At 56.7% G+C, this 18,891-nt stretch overlaps 2 long non-coding RNA genes across 4 annotated transcripts; both read right to left on the reverse strand.

The window, feature by feature from the left end:
• Positions 1-6,809: 6,809 nt before the first annotated feature.
• LOC136304659 (uncharacterized) lies at positions 6,810-8,021 on the reverse strand. 2 transcript variants are annotated; one of them, XR_010724727.1, is made up of 3 exons: positions 7,725-8,021; positions 7,439-7,590; positions 6,810-6,868 (listed from the first exon to the last, which is right to left on the reverse strand). It is a non-coding gene; the product is annotated as an uncharacterized lncRNA (long non-coding RNA). The 2 variants fall into 2 exon arrangements; XR_010724726.1 differs by lacking the exon at positions 6,810-6,868 and adding an exon at positions 7,245-7,324.
• Positions 8,022-10,317: 2,296 nt separating this feature from the next.
• On the reverse strand, positions 10,318-13,536 carry LOC136304656 (uncharacterized). 2 transcript variants are annotated; one of them, XR_010724722.1, is made up of 4 exons: positions 13,369-13,531; positions 11,982-12,204; positions 11,755-11,820; positions 10,318-10,687 (listed from the first exon to the last, which is right to left on the reverse strand). It is a non-coding gene; the product is annotated as an uncharacterized lncRNA (long non-coding RNA). The 2 variants fall into 2 exon arrangements; XR_010724721.1 differs by lacking the exon at positions 10,318-10,687 and having other exon boundaries at positions 10,698-11,820; positions 13,369-13,536.
• Positions 13,537-18,891: the final 5,355 nt, after the last annotated feature.

The raw sequence follows: 18,891 nt of genomic DNA on the forward strand, positions 1-18,891 counted from the left end.
GGGAGCACTGGGAGGGTGATCAGAGAGAACTGGGATGGACGGGGAGTGGACTGGGACGAACTGGCAGGCGTGTGGGGGTCGATGGTGGGCACACGGTGCCTTACTGGTCTGTACTGGGATGGGTCTAATGGCCCCAGGGGAGGGGGTGTGGCCACACCGGTCCAGACTGGGAGGGGTGTCACCATGGCGCCGGAGGCGGAGTCGAGGATACGAGCGAGGCAGGGACACCTAGGGGACAGCCAGGGCCCCCACAGGGACACTCAGGGCACCCCAGGGACACCTAGGGGACAGCCAGGGCACCCCAGGGACAGCCAGGGCACCCCAGGGACACCTAGGGGACAGCCAGGGCCCCCCAGGGACACCTAGAAGACAGCCAGGGCCCCCACAGGGACAGCCAGGGCCCCCCAATGGACAGCAAGGGCACCTCCAGGGACACCTAAGGGACAGCCAGGGCACCCCAGGGACAACTACGGGACAGCCAGGGCACCCCTAGGGACACCTAAACAAAAGCCTGGGTACCCCAGGGACAGCCAGGGCACCCCAGGGACACCTAGGGGACAGCCAGGGCCCCCACAGGGACAGCCAGGGCCCCCCCAGGGACAGACAAGGTACCCCTAGGGACACATAAGGACAGCCAGGGCCCTGACAGGGACACCCAGGGCACCCCCAGGGACACCTAGGGGACAGGCAGGGCACCCCCAGGGACACCAGGGCATCCCCAAGGACACCTAGGGGACAGCCAGGGCACCCCAGGGAAAGCCAGGGCACCCCAGGGACACCAAGGGGACAGCCAGGGCACCCCCAGGGACACCTAGGGGACAGCCAGGTCACCCGCAGGCACGCCTAGGGGACAGCCAGGGATCCCCAGGGACAGCCAGGGCACCACCAGGGACACCTAGGGGACAGACAGGGCACCCCAGGGGCAGCCAGGGCACCCCCAGGGACCGTTAGGGGACAGCCAGGGCTCCCCAGGGACAGCCAGGGCACCCCCTGGGACACCTAGGGGACAGTCAGGGCCTCCGCAGGGACACCCAGGGAGCCCCCAGGGACACCAAGGGGACAGCCACGGCGCCGCCAAGGACAGCCAGCGCATTCCCAGGGACACCTAAGAGACAGCCAGGGCAGCCCTGGGACACCTAGGGGACAGCCAGGGTACCCCAAGGGACACCTAAAGGACAGCCAGGGCACCCCAGGAACAGCCAGGGCACCCCCGGGGACACCCAGGGGACCCCAGGGACACCTAGGGGACAGCCAGGGCACCCCCAGGGACACCCAGGGCACCCCCAGGGACACCTAGGGGACAGCCAGGGCACTCCCAAAGACACCTAGGGGACAGGCAGGGCACCCTAGGGACAGCCAGGGCTCCCCCAGGGACAACTAGAGGACAGCCAGGGAACCCCCAGGGACACCTAGGGGACAGTCAGGGCACTCCAGGGACACCTAGGGGACAGCCAGAGCACCCCAAGGACAGCCAGGGCACCCCCAGGGACACCTCGGGGACAGGCAGGGCACCCCCAGGGACACCTAGGGGACAGCTAGGGCACCCCAGGGACACCCTGGGCACCCCCAGGGACACATAAGGGACAGCCAGGGCACCTCAAGGAGAGCCAGGGCACCCCCAGGGACATCTAAGGGACAGCCAGGGTACCCCAGGGACACCAAGGGGACAGCTAGGGCACCCCAGGGACAGCCAGGGCACCCCAGGGACACCCAGGGCACCCCCAGGGACACCAAGAGGACAGCCAGGGCACCTCCAGGGACACCTATGGGACAGCCAGGGCACCCCCCGGGACACCAAGGGGACAGCCAGGGCACCTCCAGGGACACCTAGGGGACAGGCAGGTCACCTCCAGGGACACCAAGGGGACAGCCACGGCACCCCAGGGACGCCTAGGGGACAGCCAGGGCACCCCAGGGACACCCAGGGCACCCCCAGGGACAGCTAGGGGACAGCCAGGGCATCCCCAGGGACATCAGAGCACCCCCAGGGACACTTAGGGGACAGCCAGGGCCCTCCCAGGGACACCAGGGTACACCCAGGGCCCCCCCAGGGACAGACAAGGCACCCCTAGGGACACCTATGGGACAGCCAGGGACCCCCAGGGACAGCCAGGGCACCCCCAGGGACACCTAGGGGACAGCCAGGGCACCCCAGGGACGCCTTGGGGACAGCAAGGCACCCCAAGGACACCTAGGGGACAGCCAGGGCACCCCAGGGAAAGCCAGGGCACCCCAGGGACACCTAGGGGACAGCCAGGGACCCCCAGGGACAGCCAGGGCACCCCCAGGGACTCCAGGGCATCCCCAGGGACACCTAGGGGACAGCCAGGGCACCCCCAGGTACAGCCAGGGGACAGCCAGGGCCCCCCCAGAGGTTGAAGGGGCCCCCCCGCTCCAAACCCAGCACGGCTGCCTGCGTTGCGGCCCCCCAAAAACCCATGGCCGCCCCTCGAGCTGATATCGACCCCCCCACAGCATCATTGATCCCCACCCGAGTGTCACTGACCCCCCCAATGTCATTGATGCCCCCCCAATATTCCATTGATCCTTCCTCAGCGTCGCCGACCCCCCCCAAAATTCCATTGATCCCCTCCACTTGATCCCGCCCTTTTTCTCCCCTCACGTTTCCCGCCCTTTTTCTCCCCTCACGTTTCCCGCACTTTTTCGTGGGGAACGACCCCTGAGGGGTCCTGTGGAAGGATTCTGGAGGTCCGAGGGGTGAATTTGGGGTTTGGAGGGAGGTTTTGGGGGGTCCCAGGGATGGATTTGGGGGTTTTTGGGGGTCCAAGGGATGGATTTGGGGGTCCCGGGGTGGATCTGGGGTCCTGGGGAGGTTTTGGGGGGTCCCAGGGGTGGATTTGGGGTTCATGGGGAGGGGTTTGAGGGTTTTTTTGGGGCCTCAGGGGTGAATTTGGGGTCCGGGGAGAGGTTTTGGGGGTTTTTTTGGGGTCCCAGGGTTGAATTTGGGGTCTGGGGAGGGGTTTTTGGGGGTCCCTCACCTGCAGGGCGTCGCGGGGGTGGCAGGGGGAGGGGGCAGCGGGGGGGGCCCAGCGCCCACCCCCCCTTGGGCTTCAGGAGGGCGTCGATGAGACCGAAACAGCTCGGGGGGGGGGGGGGGGGTCAAAAACGGGGGGGGGTCACGGGCTGGAACCCCCCAGTGCCCCCCAAACCACCCCCAGGGCCCCCCCGACCTCCAGGAGCCCGCAAAACCCTCCTCAGGTTCCTCTGATGCCTCAAATGGGCCGCCCAAACCTCCCGAAGATCCCCGAAAAACACCCACAGCAGCCCCTTGAGACTCCCCGCAGACCCCCCAAAACCCTCCAAACCCCTCGAGGACAACTCGGGACCCCCAGGACCCCCCAAATTCCGCCCCCCCCTCCCCCTGAGGCCTCATTTGACCCGCTCCACGTTGCGGACAGGCACCAGCTGATCAAGCCACAAGCACCAGCACCTGCGGGACTGGGATGGACTGGGAGCACTGGGAGGGTGATCAGAGAGAACTGGGATGGACGGGGAGTGGACTGGGACGAACTGGCAGGCGTGTGGGGGTCGATGGTGGGCACACGGTGCCTTACTGGTCTGTACTGGGATGGGTCTAATGGCCCCAGGGGAGGGGGTGTGGCCACACTGGTCCAGACTGGGAGGGGTGTCACCATGGCGCCGGAGGCGGAGTCGAGGATACGAGCGAGGCAGGGACACCTAGGGGACAGCCAGGGCACCCCCAGGGACACCTAAAGGACAGCCAGGGCACCCCAGGGACACCTAGGGGACCCAAGGGCACCCACAGGGACACTCAGGGCACCCCAGGGACACCTAGGGGACATCAAGGGCACCCCAGAGGCAGCCACGGCACCCCACAGATAGCCAGGGAACCCCCAGGGACACCTAAGGGACAGCCAGGGCACCCCCAGGGACACCTAAGGAACAGCCAGGGCACCCCCAGGGACACCTATGGGACAGCCAGGGCAGCCCTGGGACACCTATAGGAAAGCCTGGGCACCCCAGGGACAGCTAGGGAACCCCAGGGACACCTAGGGGACAGCCAGGGCCCCCCAGGGACACCTAGAAGACAGCCAGGGCACCACAGGAACAGCCAGGGCACCCCCGGGGACACCCAGGGGACCCCAGGGACACCTAGGGGACAGCCAGGGCACTCCCAGGGACACTTAGGGGACAGGCAGGGCACCCTAGGGTCAGCCAGGGCTCCCACAGGGACAACTAGGGGACAGCCAGGGAACCCCCAGGGACACCTAGGGGACAGTCAGGGCACTCCAGGGACACCTAGGGGACAGCCAGAGCACCCCAAGGACAGCCAGGGCACCCCCAGGGACACCTCGGGGACAGGCAGGGCACCCCCAGGGACACCTAGGGGACAGGCAGGGCACCCCCAGGGACACCTAGGGGACAGCAAGGCACCCCAGGGACACCCTGGGCACCCCCAGGGACACCTAGGGGACAGCCAGGGCACCCCAGGGACACCCAGGGCACCCCCAGGGACACCAAGGGGACAGCCAGGGCACCTCCAGGGACACCTATGCGACAGCCAGGGCACCCCCAGGGACACCAAGGGGACAGCCACGGCACCCCAGGGACACCTAGGGGACAGCCAGGGCACCCCAGGGACACCCAGGGCACCCCCAGGGACACCTAGGGGACAGCCAGGGCATCCCCAGGGACACCAGAGCACCCCCAGGGACACTTAGGGGACAGCCAGGGCCCTCTCAGGGACACCAGGGTACCCCCAGGGCCCCCCCAGGGACAGACAAGGCACCCCTAGGGACACCTAGGGGACAGCCAGGGCACCCCAGGGACGCCTTGAGGACAGCAAGGCACCCCAAGGACACCTAGGGGACAGCCAGGGCCCCCCAGGGACACCTAGGAAGACAGCCAGGGCCCCCCCTGGGACAGACAAGGTACCCCTAGGGGACAGTCAGGGCACGCCCAGGGACACCTAAAAGACAGCCAGGGCAGCCCTGGGACACCTAGGGGACAGCCAGGGCACCCCCAGGGACACCTAAGAGACAGCCAGGGCACCCCAGGGACAACTAGGGGACAGCCAGGGCACCCCCAGGGACACCTAGGGGACAGCCAGGGCATCCCAGGGACAGTCAGGTCCCCCCAAGGGACACCTAGTGGACAGCCCGTGGACCCCAAGGGACACTTAGGGGACAGCCAGGGCACTCCAGGGACACCTAGGGGACAGCCAGGGCAACCCCAGGGACAGCCAGAGCACCCCAGGGACACCTAGGGGACAGCCAGGGCGCCCCCCGGGCCACCTAGGGGAAAGCCAGGGCACCCAGAGCTCCAAGTGCTCTCCAAGGCAGGCTCAAAACCCTTACCAACGAATGGCTTTAATAAAGCAACTCACACAAAGTCACCAGCACCACACGGTTGGTCTGTAACGGCTGCAACAAAATATGCCCTCCTGGAAGCAGTTCAGCACTTACTGATCACTTCTTTGTTTTGGCATTTCCCAGCCAGGGCCTGCGGGGCCTCCTGCAGATGCAGGTCTTCGCTGACAAGGCTCCACTTGTGCAGCAGCAGCAGGATTAGGGGCAGGAGCAGGAGCAGCTCCCTGAAATTTTAGAAAATATTAGAAAAATACAGGCAAAAATCTCACCTCTGTCCTCCCCTAAGAACATCCCTAGGACATCATCCCAGTTTTTCCCAGCTAGGAGCTGCAAGGAATTCAGGCAGGGGAACTGACATCAGGGAACAGCTTTGTAAAGTCAAAGGCAGAAAGAGAAGATCCACCAGCAAAGGGCAGGAAAGGGGAAAGGTTTCTGAAAACATTTCTGCAGTCTAATTAATAATTATTTCTGCTTCCCCAGCGAGAAGAACACAAACTCACAGCCATTCAGGCCTGACAGTCCCCTGCAGCCAGAGCTCAGCACACATCCACAGAAGCAAGTCCAGCATCTGAAAGAAAGAAAAAAAAAAAAAAACAACAAAAAAACACAATCAAACCAGAAGGAAAAGGTGATTTCTTTGGCTTCAAAGTTATTTCAAGTTCTTAAAGCCCAACACAGCTGATAGGAGAAACAGAGTCAGGGCTCCTGGCAGACAGAGGGTGTTTTCCCCCCCAGGGGACTGCAGAGGAATTGTCTGGGACTTGGACTGTCCCTCGGGGTGACACCAGTTGCTGTGACTTTTATCATTCCATATGTTTGACTCCCAAAACTTCCCAGCCCAGGGGCTTGAGCTGACAGGGCAGCACAAAGATTGTTCTCTGTGTGGTGCCCAGATTTGGGGTTCACTGTCACCTTTGCTAGTTTAGATGAATTATACCCACGGCCCCGAATTCCCTGCTCAGTTCCTGCTGCAATAACCTCACAGTGCCTCACAGAGCATGGATATTCCCACGCAGAGCTGCTGCTTGAATGCCAGATGTGTCAGGAACCAGCAGAGCTTCCAAGGAAGCTCAGCAGGATGGGGACAGGATAGGTTTCTATTCCATAGATTTGGTTAATTCTAACCCTCATCCCCTGGGGGTCACCTGTCAGATTTCCCTGGAATTCAGCCACCCCCTGAGCTCGGGCTCCAGGTGATGTTTCAGAGCAGGAGAAGGCACTGGCCGGCCTGTGCTGAGGCAGCCCCTGTGCCCTCGGGAGGACACAGCTCCCTGCAGGAGCTCAGCTCCTTTCCGAGCCCCAGCAGCGGCCTCTGCAAGTGCCTTTCCCTCAGGCAAGGGATGCCCATCCCTGCCTTCAGCACACCTCCAGTGGGACCCACCTGCAAAAGCTTTCCATCACTTCTGCACTCCGGCCGGCTCCCTGGAAAAGTCCAGACTTCATCCAAACGAAACTCCATCCCACTCAAACCTTTGATTTTGAGGCATCTCCGAGGGCCGTTGCTCTGGATTTAATTTCTGTGAGGGAGGAGCACCTTGGCTTTAATGCTGCCGATGGGTGATGTCCTCAGGCTGAAAGGGAGGGGATTTGGGGTGGCCAGGACATCCCTGGCAACTGTGTGGGAGCTCCGGGAGGTGGGAATTGCTGTCTGAGCCCCTCTGCAGACAGCCCGAGCCGCCGTTCCCGGGCAATGCCAGCTGTTCCCTGGGGAGCTCTTGGGCTGTGGGTGCCTCTGTCCGGGCTGCAGCATCTCCCCGTGCCCGGTGGGAGCAGCCCCTGGCCGAGGAGCCGCGGCAGCCCCGGGGCCGTGTCCGTGCCAGCCCCGAGCCCGGCCCCGGGCCCTGCGTTTGGCCGCCGCTGCCACGGGCGGGGCCCCGCAGGCACAGCTCCTCCCTGCACATCATCCCAGGGCTGCTGGCCCCGCTGGGGCTGCCGGCCTCCTTCCTCCCTGCGCCTCCGGGCACCCGGGACACCTGCAGGAAACACCGAGGGACACTGCAGGCGGCACGGGGGGGCACCGAGGCCTCCGGCCAGAAAAGCAGCCCCGGCCTCAGCAGCTGCCATCAGTTTGGCCCGGCAACACTCACCTGCAGGAAACGCCCCTGTGCGGGTGGGACCGGCCCTGCCTCTCTCCAGAACTTTGGCCGTGGAAGAAGGGAAGCCTCAGGACTTGTCCTGCTCCTTTCCGCCCAGAAAGAGACTTTGTGTAAGTACTTTTACGGCAGCTGTTGAGTAAATCCTGGAAAGGACAGGAAATCAGCGTCACTGGAAGAGCTTTGTGCTGTCGTGACCTGCCAGCCAGTTCTGCCCTCGAGCCATTCCAGGGGCTGCTGTGTGAAGCAGCTTTGGCAGAGAAGGCGGCACTGCACTTACCTTAGTGGGGCCAAGCGTTGCCATCCTATGGAGGTCCATCCCCATAATGCAGAGATTGGTTCAGCTGCTTGGAGCAGAGTCCGGGTAATGCCAAGGTGCTGAGTTCGATTCTCAAACGGTCCGTCTGCTTGAGAGTCAGATTTTAGGATCCCTCTCAGCCTCAGTATATCCTGTGACCTGGAAATAAGAGGAAAATTCTCGGCTGAGTTTTAATAAAACAGCTTTTGCCATTGCAGGGTGTGAGCTGCACTCGGTGATTTTCGGCCGCGACGAGCCCCACGAGCATTCCGCCCTTCCTTGCCGCCATCTTGGTTGCGTCTGAGGCCACTTCCGGTCCCGCCGGCATCTTTTTTGCGGCACCGCTAAGGCCCCTGGCAGGTGTTTACACAGACGCCTGACTAAATCCACGAATCCGAACCCGGAGGCGGCGCGGATGAGCACATGGCCGGTGTCTGCACACCTGGAAACGCCGCGGAAAATTGCGCCCGGGCGGCGCTGTAGTCGGGGTTTTTGTGCAGGCATCTGCGTAAACGCCTACAGGGTCCTTATTTTTTCCCGCCCTTTTGGCCGCCCTTTTTGGAAGGTCGGGCGCCTCGCGCCTCGGCGCCATTTTGTGAGGGGCGACGCGTGACTTCCGCTTTTCCTTGCCGCCATCTTGGTTGCTCCTGAGGCCACTTCCGTCCCGGCCGCCATGTTCTTTGTGGCTCGGCATAGGCCTCCGCCAGGTGTTTACACAGACGCCTGACTAAATCCACGAATCCGAACGCAAGCGCGTCGCGACTGAGCACACGGCCCGTGTCGGCACACCTGGAAACGCCGCGGAAAATTGCGCCCGGGCAGCGCCGTAGTCGGGGTTTTTGTGCAGGCGTCTGGCTAAATGCCTATAGGGTCCTTATTTTTTCCCGCCCTTTTGGCCGCCTTTTTTGGAAGGTCGGGCGCCTCGCGCTTCGGCGCCATTTTGTGAGGGGCGACGTGTGACTTCCGCTTTCCCTTGCCGCCATCTTGGTTGCTCCTGAGGCCACTTCCGTCCCGGCCGCCATGTTCTTTGCGGCTCGGCATAGGCCTCCGCCAGGTGTTTACGCAGACGCCTGACTAAATCAACGAATCTGAACGCGGACGCGGCGCGACTGAGCACACGGCCCGTGTCCCCACACCTGGAAACGCCGCGGAAAATTGCCCCCGGGCGGCGCCGTAGTCGGGGTTTTGTGCAGGCAGCTGCATAAACACCTATAGGGTCCTTATTTTTCCCGCCCTTTTGGCCGCCCTTTTTAGAAGGTCAGGCGCCTCGCGTCTCGCCGCCATCTTGGTAGTGGAACCCACTAAAATGCCCCCTCGGCCGCTCACACAAGCGCCTGACTCAATGGACTGCCGCCCGCGGCGCCGCTGCGCCCCCATCCCGTGTCCGCACACCCGCAGACGCCGCGGAAAATCGCGCCCGGACGGCTCCGGGGTCCGGGTGGCGCGCGCAGGCAGCCGGCTGCCACGCGCCCGGGCTCCTTGCCTTTTTCCCTCCCTTTCGGCCCCGAGCTGCGGGCGGGCGGGCGGCAGCGCCGCCCCCGAGCTCACAATGCGGGGCTGCCACGCGCGTCGGGGACGGGCGGGGGGGGACAGCTGCACTACCGCTCTTTGCCCACAGGGTGGCAGCACTGCCGCACGGCTCCGGCGGGACGGTCATGGGGGACAGCTGCACTACCGCTCTTTGCCCACAGGGTGGCAGCACTGCCGCACGGCTCCGGCGGGACGGGCGGGAGGGACAGCTGCACTACCGCTCTTTGCCCACACGATGGCAGCATTGCCGCACAGATCAGGCGGGACGGGCGGGAGGGACAGCTGCACTACCGCTGTTTGCCCACACGGTGGCAGCATTGCCGCACAGATCGGGCGGGCCGGGCGGGGGGGAAGCTGCACTACCGCTCTCTGCCCACAGGGTGGCAGCACTGCCGCGCGGCGGCGCGGAGCGGAGCCATAAACGAACGTGCCCAGAAATGCCCTTCCGAACAGCCTCCGGAATAAATGGCCCAAAAGACCCCCGAGCACACCTGCGAGAACCCTGCCAGCAACCAGACCGAAACAAAAAAGCCTTTCGTTCAGGCTCTATTTCAATATTTTTTATCTTTGTGATTCTGATATTTACAGTAATCATTACAATTCAGCTTTTATATTATGTACATTATACATCATGTATTATGTTTATTATACTATTATATTTATTATATATATTAAGTATAGAAAGTTATATATAAAATAATTTATTATTTATTATGTAATGTTATAAATAATAATACATTTCATTGAAATATCATGATTATGTACATTATAGATGTTTATATTATGTATATTATATATACTTATAAAACGTGTAGTATGTAATAATATATTGTGTATTTATTATTTATTTTTCATATCCTATACTTTTTGTTATTTTTCTTTTTCATTATTTTTTAATTCGTTTGTTTATATTTTAAACGATATTTTACACTAGATGAATTCATTAACCTAACACATCAGAAACACAATTAATTTGAATTAAATGAGCCTGGTTTTCTAAGGGGTAAAGTTTTAATCTTTATTCAAATAATATGGGCATGTTTTCTCTTTCTCTATGGTTTTTTTTTGGTGGGTTGCGGGGGAGTTTAGTTTGTGGGTTTTCTTTTTTTGTTCGCTTTGTTTTGGAGTTCTTTGCTAATAAACAAGCAGGGTCGGAGAGTTCAAAATAAAACGTCTACTTTGTTTTTATTGCCCCCTCTGAAATACGCCTCGACAGCCTGGACAGCAGGCTGCTGCTGGTAACACTGTGCACGGGTAGGAGGAGACCTGGTCGGGGCTGGGAAGGAAAAAACGGCACCACGGTGGTCACAGCTTTCTCCCTTCAGGAGTTTTATGGAGCAGAAAATACAGAGCTTTTGCCAACTGCGCTCTCTATGACATCCCGACGTCCAGCGGGCACGGAGGTCATTTCTCATCTTTCTTGCCAACAGCCAAACCCCCAGGCGCCCGGGGGAAGAAAGAGTATGGGGAAAAAAAAAAAGGAACAAAGAAAACATGAAAAAATAAACCAAAACGACAGAAAATAATAAATAAAATTAAAATACCAAAAGAAAAAAATTTCAAAGTAACAAAAAAAGTGGAAAAAAAATTTAAACAAAAAATTAAAATAAAAAACTAAAAGTAGTTTTAACAAGTAAATAAATAGCTAAAGAAAAAAATATAAAAATTAAAAAACGGAAGAAAAAGTCTTTGAAAAACCACAAAACGCAACATGAGAAACCACAACAAAAGAGCATAAAAATACAAAAATAACAAAAAATAAAATACAAAATTAAATAAATGCAGCTTTCACCTCCTGCCACTGCCTAAAAAAGCGCCATGGCTTTCCTCAATTATGCAGCAATAAGGGAAACAAACCCAGTGCCCCCCAGAACAGAAGGTTTTCTAGACAATTCCCACTTTTGCTTGGAAACAAATTCTATTTTAGTGGGAAGCTCATTTTGGACAAACACCCAAATGTGCCAAGGTAGGAAAGAACCAGCCCCCTGTGTCCAAGGAACAGCAGCTAGGCCTGGATTCAGGTTTTAATGGCATTTATGTAATTAAAAATGCAGTAAATTGAACTTTACAAAGAGATGAATCATGGCAAAGAAATACTTCAACGTTTTCTTGGGAATTCACAGAATTTTGTGGAGATGGTGCTGGACAATTCCTGATTTACCAACATTAATTGGGTAAATTTCCTTGGAAATGTGCTCTACAAGGTGCAAAAATTCCAATTAGGATGGAAAATTGGAATAAATAAATATTCCCTTACTAAAATCAGAGAGAAAATCAGAGTTATTCCTTCAAATAAAAGGAAGGAATAACATCTAAATCCAAGCTTGCCTGGAAAACAAGCTCAGGAATTTCTAACATTGAAAACTTTTGCAAGAGTCATGAAGTTGGTGAAAGTTCATGGAATGATGATTTAAAATCTGCTTCCTCTGCTCTAATTTAAAGGGAAGTGGGAATTCAACAGGTCCAGTTACTCCTATCCAACCTTGGACTGGGATAAGGCCTTCCAGTGGCTTCACTTCCTACTGGCTCTCTCCTTTTTGCCCACAACCTGCAAGAGGAAAAGCAACAGGAATAAAGTCTCAAACAGGATGGCCTTGGTCCAGGCAGACTGAAATGCAGCTCCCAGGGAGGGAGGCCAGGCTGTGCCTCGGGGAGCTCCGGGAATCTGGGATTGCCCGTGGGATTCAAGGGCTGGAAAAGCACACCCACCTGCCAGGTTCAGTGCTGGGACAGAGCAAGGCCGGGGCTCGGGGGCAGCAGTCAGAGCTGGGACTGCAGGAGAACACCCCAAACCCGGGTTAAACATCCGGCATGACACGCAGCACGCTCCGGGAGAAACTCGGGTGGGAGAAGCCCCGGGATGCTCCACGTTCCTTGCCCTTGGCAGCTGTGCCAGGGCCTCCATCAGAATGCTGACCTCACCGTGCAGCTCCTACAAAATAGGAGAACTTATGGGAATCGCCCAGCAATCCCTGGACTTCCAGTTATTAAGAACCACAGCTGCAGCGAAAGGTGCCCAAACTCTACTGCAAACCAGCAGGTCTGAGGAGACGCAGGGATTTATTCCTGAGGGGACACAAGGATCCCTCAGCCAGCCAGGCTTTCTCCCAGGCTCTTCCCACTGCTCTCTGAGGACACAAACAGCAGTTTTTCCCTGGAGTTCCCCTTTCCAACAATGCCAAGACTCATGTTCTCCTCCAACCCCAGGTTCAGGAAGGAAAGTAGGAATATTATCACTGCACAGACTGTCCAGGAGGGTGTGACTGAGGCAGCAGCACCAGCTCCCACTCCACTGCTGCTCTGGATTCCTGAGCAGCTCCTTTCCATCCTGCCCTTCCCAGCACCATTCCCTGGGTGCCATGTCCACAGACACCTTCTCCATGCAGCTTAAAACCCACAGACACCAACAGAAAGGAGATCAAAAATCAATTCACATGCTGCTAGTCAGAGAGAATGGGAGAGGCCTAAAAATCTGCATTTATTTTAGAACACTAGAGCAATTTCTTCATGACCCTGACTATCAGTGATGGGCAGATAAACACCTTCTTTAACTTACTACCTGCAAAAACATCAAGTTTCAAGTTTAGTAAAGATAAAATTTTGCTGCAAAAATAAAAGAGGTGGGATGTCGGTGTTAGTGCTTTAACCTTCGGACATTAGCGGCTATTTGTAAAACAAATTCATTATTGAAGCAGCTAACTTGAAAATAAGGAGGTTTTACAATAAAGTTGACCAAAAAAGAGTCTCAAAATTAAGATATAGGTTGCACAAATATTTAAGAAAAAAAAAGTTGTCTTTCGTGCATATAACCTGCCAGCCTCTCATGTTTTCAGTCCTTACCATTTATTTTTACCAAGGTGATGACTAAAACCTTGTCAAAAGCTCAAAAAAAAAAAACAATCCAGGACAAGGCAGGTGTTTTCCCAAGTACCCCCAGTGTGGAGCTGTGTCAGCCACAAGTGTTTGCTCCCTCAGCCCAGCCCGGAGCAGGCTCCAGCTGCTGCCCAGGGGTTACCAAGGGACTCACCTGTTTCAAGCTGTAAATGCAGGTGGCCTGCACTGGAGTGCCAAAAAATGTGAAATATGTGACTCTCACCTTGAATAGCGATCGATCTTCTCAGGGGAGCCCCTCACCCAGGATGGGGGGATCTGCCACGGATTTCATCCCTCTGCATCTGAAAGAAAGTTGGGACAAAAGTCAGAGTGCTGCAGGATACCTTGACAGCTCCACACATCTTGTGGCAATCTAGGAATACCCTCTACAGTCTAACTACACCCCACATCACAAATTTCAAGCCCCCGGCACTATTACCCTATTACCCCCACACCCAGACTGAGCATCAAGGCAGAGCAGCTCCAGGCCAAACACACACCAACACCCCTGACACAGCACAGGACAAACGAGGGGACGCAACAGGGACAGAAAACTCTGGCAAGAAGAATGACCCTGAGGGTCCAGAGAACTCGGAATGAGATGACCGAGGTAAGATGGAAGGTGAGCTGGCCAGGCTCAGAGAACCCTGCAGGAACAAGATGCCATCGGGATGACTTATCCCAAGAAATGCAGAGATGGATGCCCGAGAACCCTACGGTCAGAATCCTCGACCTGTCTTTGCATTCTCACAAGACCTAACCCGCCGAATGGATCAGGGCGGTGCACGGCTGTCAATACAGCTCAGAACAAGACCTGAAAAGGCATCGGACTGGATGCTTGTGAAGAGAGATGGATTCTGATGAGTGTCCGAGCAGCTGAGACAAAGCCACCTGGCTGAGGAGCACAGAGATCAGAAATGCTAAGACTGATGCCAGAGGTTTTGACAGGCCCCTGAAGGGCTAAGGGAAAAGACAGCACACACAAGACACCCAAGACACAGAGTGCACAACAGACACAACACACACCAGGACTGCTCTGCCCTGCACACCTCGGCACTGTGATCCAGAATGAGACTCTCCCTGGATGAAACCTAAGGGGTCACAGCTTAGACATCCCTGTCTTCAAACCTGACTCAAAAAACCTTGCTAGTGACCCCACACTCTTCTTTCATGCCCTCTACGGCTCTGAGCTCTCCACTTATCTCTCAGATGTCTGGGGAGGTGCATCCACGCCAGGTCCCAAAGAAGGCTGCCTCTCCCTCGGGGAAATTCCTGCTGTGACCAGGCTGGTGTCTCCTCGTCAGCTACAATAAAGAGAACTAAACGTGACCCTGTGCTCTTAGCAGCACATCAGCCAGAAACCAGCAATTCTGCTACTCACAGTCTCCTAAGCTTGCCTGTGTCCTCGGCCCTGTGCTTCAGCTGCGCTCAGAGGCCAACGCCGGCGTCGCAGGGTCTGGTCTAAAAATAAAGACAAAGAACAGAGCTGTAACACGGCCACCATTTACACCTCCCCTGCAAATCAAAACAGTGACCGACCTTCTCAGGGGAGCCCCCTCACCCAGGATGGGGGGCTCTGCCACAGATTTCATCCACCTGCATCTGAAAGAAAGTCAGAACAACAGTCAGAGTGCTGCAGGATACCTTGACAGCTCCACATATCTTGTGGAAATCTAGGAATACCCTCGACAGCCCTGCTACACTCCACATCACAAATTTCAAGCCCCCAGCACTATTATCCTATTACCCCTACACCCAGACTGAGCATCAAGGCAGAGCAGCTCCTGGCCAAACACACACCAACACCCGTGACACAGCACAGGACAAACGAGGGGACACAACAGGGACAGAAAACTCTGGGCAAGAAGAATGACCCTGAGGGTCCAGAGAACTCGGAATGAGATGACCGAGGTGAGACTGAAGGTGAGCTGGCCAGGCTCAGAGAACCCTGCAGGAACAAGATGCCATCGGGATGACTTATCCCAAGAAATGCAGAGATGGATGCCCGAGAATCCTACGGTCAGAATCCTCTACCTGCCTTTGCATTCTCACAAGACCTAACCCGCCGGAATGGATCAGGGCGGTGCACGGCTGTCAGTACAGCTCAGAACAAGACCTGAAAAGGCATCGGACTGGACGCTTGTGAAGAGAGATGGATTCTGATGAGTGTCCGAGCAGCTGAGACAAAGGCACCTGGCTGAGGAGCACAGAGATCAGAAATGCTAAGACTGATGCCAGGGGTTTTGATAGGCCCCTCAAAGGACAAAAGGAAAAGACAAGACACCAAACAGACAGAGTGCACAACAGACAAGTGACACAACACACACCAGGACTGCTCTGCCCGGCACACCTCGGCACTCTGATCCAGAATGAGACTTTCTGTAGCCTAAGCGGTCACTTCTTGGACATCCCTGTCACCAAAAATGACTCAAAAAATCCCTCCCGGTGGCCCCTGATCCCACACCCCGCTTTCAAGCCCTCCCTGGCTCCGAGCCCTCCACTTATCTCTCGGACGTCTAGGGAGGTGAATCCACGCTGGGTGGCAAAGAAGGCCGCCTCTCCCTCAGGGAAATTCCTGCTGTTGCTGGGCTGTTGTCTCCTACACAGCTACAATAAAGAAAACCAAACATCAAAGCATAATCTTGGCAGCCCATCACCCAAAACCCGACAATTCTGCTACTCACTGTCTCCTAAGCTTGCCCGTGTCCTCGGCCCCGTGCTTCAGCTGCGCTCAGAGGCCAACGCCGGCGTCGCAGGGTCTGCCTGGGTAAAGAGCAGACAAGGTGACGTGGCAGCGCTGGAACTTGAGGGGACCATCCCTCCTTCTCCTCCCTGACTCACCTCAACTCCTCGCCCGTTATCCAAGACTACCTGGATGGGGCCTTCACAAGGAGAAGATCAAGGCTCCATCACAGACTCCTGGAATGCTCCCGAAGGGCTCACGGGTGAGGTGACCCGGGTCTGTCGTCCGGTTGGTGAGAGGGGAGCTCGGCCTCCTGCGAGTGGACTCCCTAAAACACACAATAACGGAGGCTTAGAGTTGCACCAGCGAGTGAGGCTTGAACAATAGCAACTGCTTCTGTCCACCCATCGCTGCTCACCTCGCCCACGTCAGCTTGACTGCTGAGATCCGGCTTTACCACCTAAAAATAAAGACAAAGAACAGAGCTGTAACACAGCCATCATTTACACCTCCCCTGCAAATCAAAACAGTGACTGACCTTCTCAGGGGAGCCCCTCACTCAGACTGGGGGGCTCTGCCACAGATTTCATCCCTCTGCATCTGAAAGAAAGTTTGGACAAAAGTCAGAGTGCTGCAGGATACCTTGACAGCTCCACACATCTTGTGGCAATCTAGGAATACCCTCTACAGTCTAACTACACCCCACATCACAAATTTCAAGCCCCCGGCACTATTACCCTCGTACCCCTACACCCAGACTGAGCATCAAGGCAGAGCAGCTCCCGGCCAAACACACACCAACACCCGTGACACAGCACAGGACAAACGAGGGGACGCAACAGGGACAGAAAACTCTGGGCAAGAAGAATGACCCTGAGGGTCCAGAGAACTCGGAATGAGATGACCGAGGTGAGAAGGAAGGTGAGCTGGCCAGGCTCAGAGAACCCTGCAGGAACAAGATGCCATCGGGATGACTTATCCCAAGAAATGCAGAGATGGATGCCCGAGAACCCTACGGTCAGAATCCTCAACCTGTCTTTGCATTCTCACAAGACCTAACCCGCCGGAATGGATCAGGGCGGTGCACGGCTGTCAGTACAGCTCAGAACAAGACCTGAAAAGGCATCGGACTGGATGCTTGTGAAGAGAGATGGATTCTGATGAGTGTCCGAGCAGCTGAGACAAAGGCACCTGGCTGAGGAGCACAGAGATCAGAAATGCTAAGACTGATGCCAGAGGTTTTGACAGGCGCCTGAAAAGACTAAAGGAAAAGACAAGACACCCAAAAGACACAAAGTGCACAACAGACACAACACACCCTGGGACTGCTCTGCCCTGCACACCTCAGCACTGTGATCCAGAATGAGACTTTCACTTAGTGTAGCCTAAGGGGTCACATCTGGGACATCCCCATCTCCAAACCCGACTCAAAAAATCCCTCCCGCTGACCCCTGCCCTGGCACCCCGCTTTCATCCTCTCCCTAGTTCCGAGCCCTCCACTTATCTCTCAGATGTCTGGGGAGGTGAATCCACGCTGGGTCCCAAAGAAGGCCGCCTATGCCTCTGGGAAATTCCTCCTGTCACTTGCCTGCTGTCTCCTAGTCAGCTACAATAAAGAAAACCAAACATCAAAGCATAATCTTAGCTGCACATCAGCCAAAAACCAGCAGCTCTGCTACTCACCGTCTCTTAAGCAGGACCGGGTCCTCGGGCCCCGTGTGTGCTTCAGCTGAGCTCGGAGGCTGACGCTCGCAGCGCCAAAGCCTTAGAGGCATTACTGGCACCGAGCCCACCCACCGTGGCCTCCATTAGGGCTGTGAGCATCCCCGGTTAGAGCAGGACAGGAACGCAGGGTGGACATCCCCGGTGAACCTCAACCCTGCGGACTCGGCCCCACCACTGTCACTTCCTGCCTGGCCCTAGCTTAGGGTTACTGCCTGCACCTCTCAGGACTTCTGGCATTGCCTTGCCATTAGGATTGCTGCCTGCACCTGCTCTCAGGGAAACAGTGTTGGAAGCAGCACTGTGAGGACCGGGATACCTGTACTCTGACTTGTATCCTAGGCTGTACCCCTGATTTTCACTGTGTGTTCTCTAGTCCTTCAGTCCTTTACCTCAGCCTCTGTGTGTATCACTGTAACCTCCCCCCTTCTGAACCCTGCTTCTTCAGAGCCCTAGACCTTGCAGCCGGGGACGCTCTGCACCATTAGGGTCCCAAGAGCTGTCCTGCGAGCAGGACAGGAGTATCCACAGTTGTTCCCTGCCTACCCTAAACGTGGCCCTGAGACAGGGCAGAGGCTGACAGAGCCGAACTCTTTGCGGTGGCAAAAGGCACGAAGCCTTACCAACCGCCGCCTCGAGAGGGAAATCAGGAGCACTTCCACCGGCTGCGGAGAGACAGGGAATCCCAGGGTGGGTGGGGCGGGAAACCCCCGTTATCCCCAGCCCTGCTGGATCCTGCTCCCCACTATCGCTTCCTGCCTGGCCCTAGCCTGACAGTGTCTGCACAGGTCAGAGCTTCTGGTGTGTTCCTGCACTAGGGCTGCTGCCTGCACCTGCTCTCAGGGGAAGTGTGCTGGTAGCAGTGCTGTGAGGGCCGCTACACCTGTACTCTGACTTGTATCCTAGCCTGTTCCCCTGGTTTTCACCGTGTGTCCTCTAGTCCTTGAGTCCTTTACCTCAGCCTCCCCCCTTCTAAACCCAACTTCTTTAGAGCCCTACACCTCGCAGCCAGGCCTTCTGGCATTGTCCTGCGTAAGGGCTCCTGCCTGTACCCGCACTCAGGGAAACGGGCATGTCTTTAGGGCTACTCCTTCGGGTTTGGGTCGGGCTGGTACACCTGTACTCTCAATTGGCACATCTTGGACATCCCTATCTCCAAACCTGACTCAAAAACCCCTCCTGACAAGTCCTGACCCAGCACTCCACTTTCATCCCCTCTGTGGCTCTGAACCCTCCACTTATCTCTTGGACGTCTGGGGATGAGAATCCATGTCGGGTGCCACAGAAGGCCGCCTCGCCCTCTGGGAATTTCCTGCTGTCACCGGGCTGCTGTCTCTTATT

This window comes from Chamaea fasciata, unplaced genomic scaffold (genome assembly GCF_029207755.1).
Source record: "Chamaea fasciata isolate MVZ Bird 193981 ecotype frontalis unplaced genomic scaffold, bChaFas1.0.hap1 SCAF_140, whole genome shotgun sequence".
In the NCBI taxonomy this organism is placed as follows: Eukaryota; Metazoa; Chordata; class Aves; order Passeriformes; family Sylviidae; genus Chamaea; species Chamaea fasciata.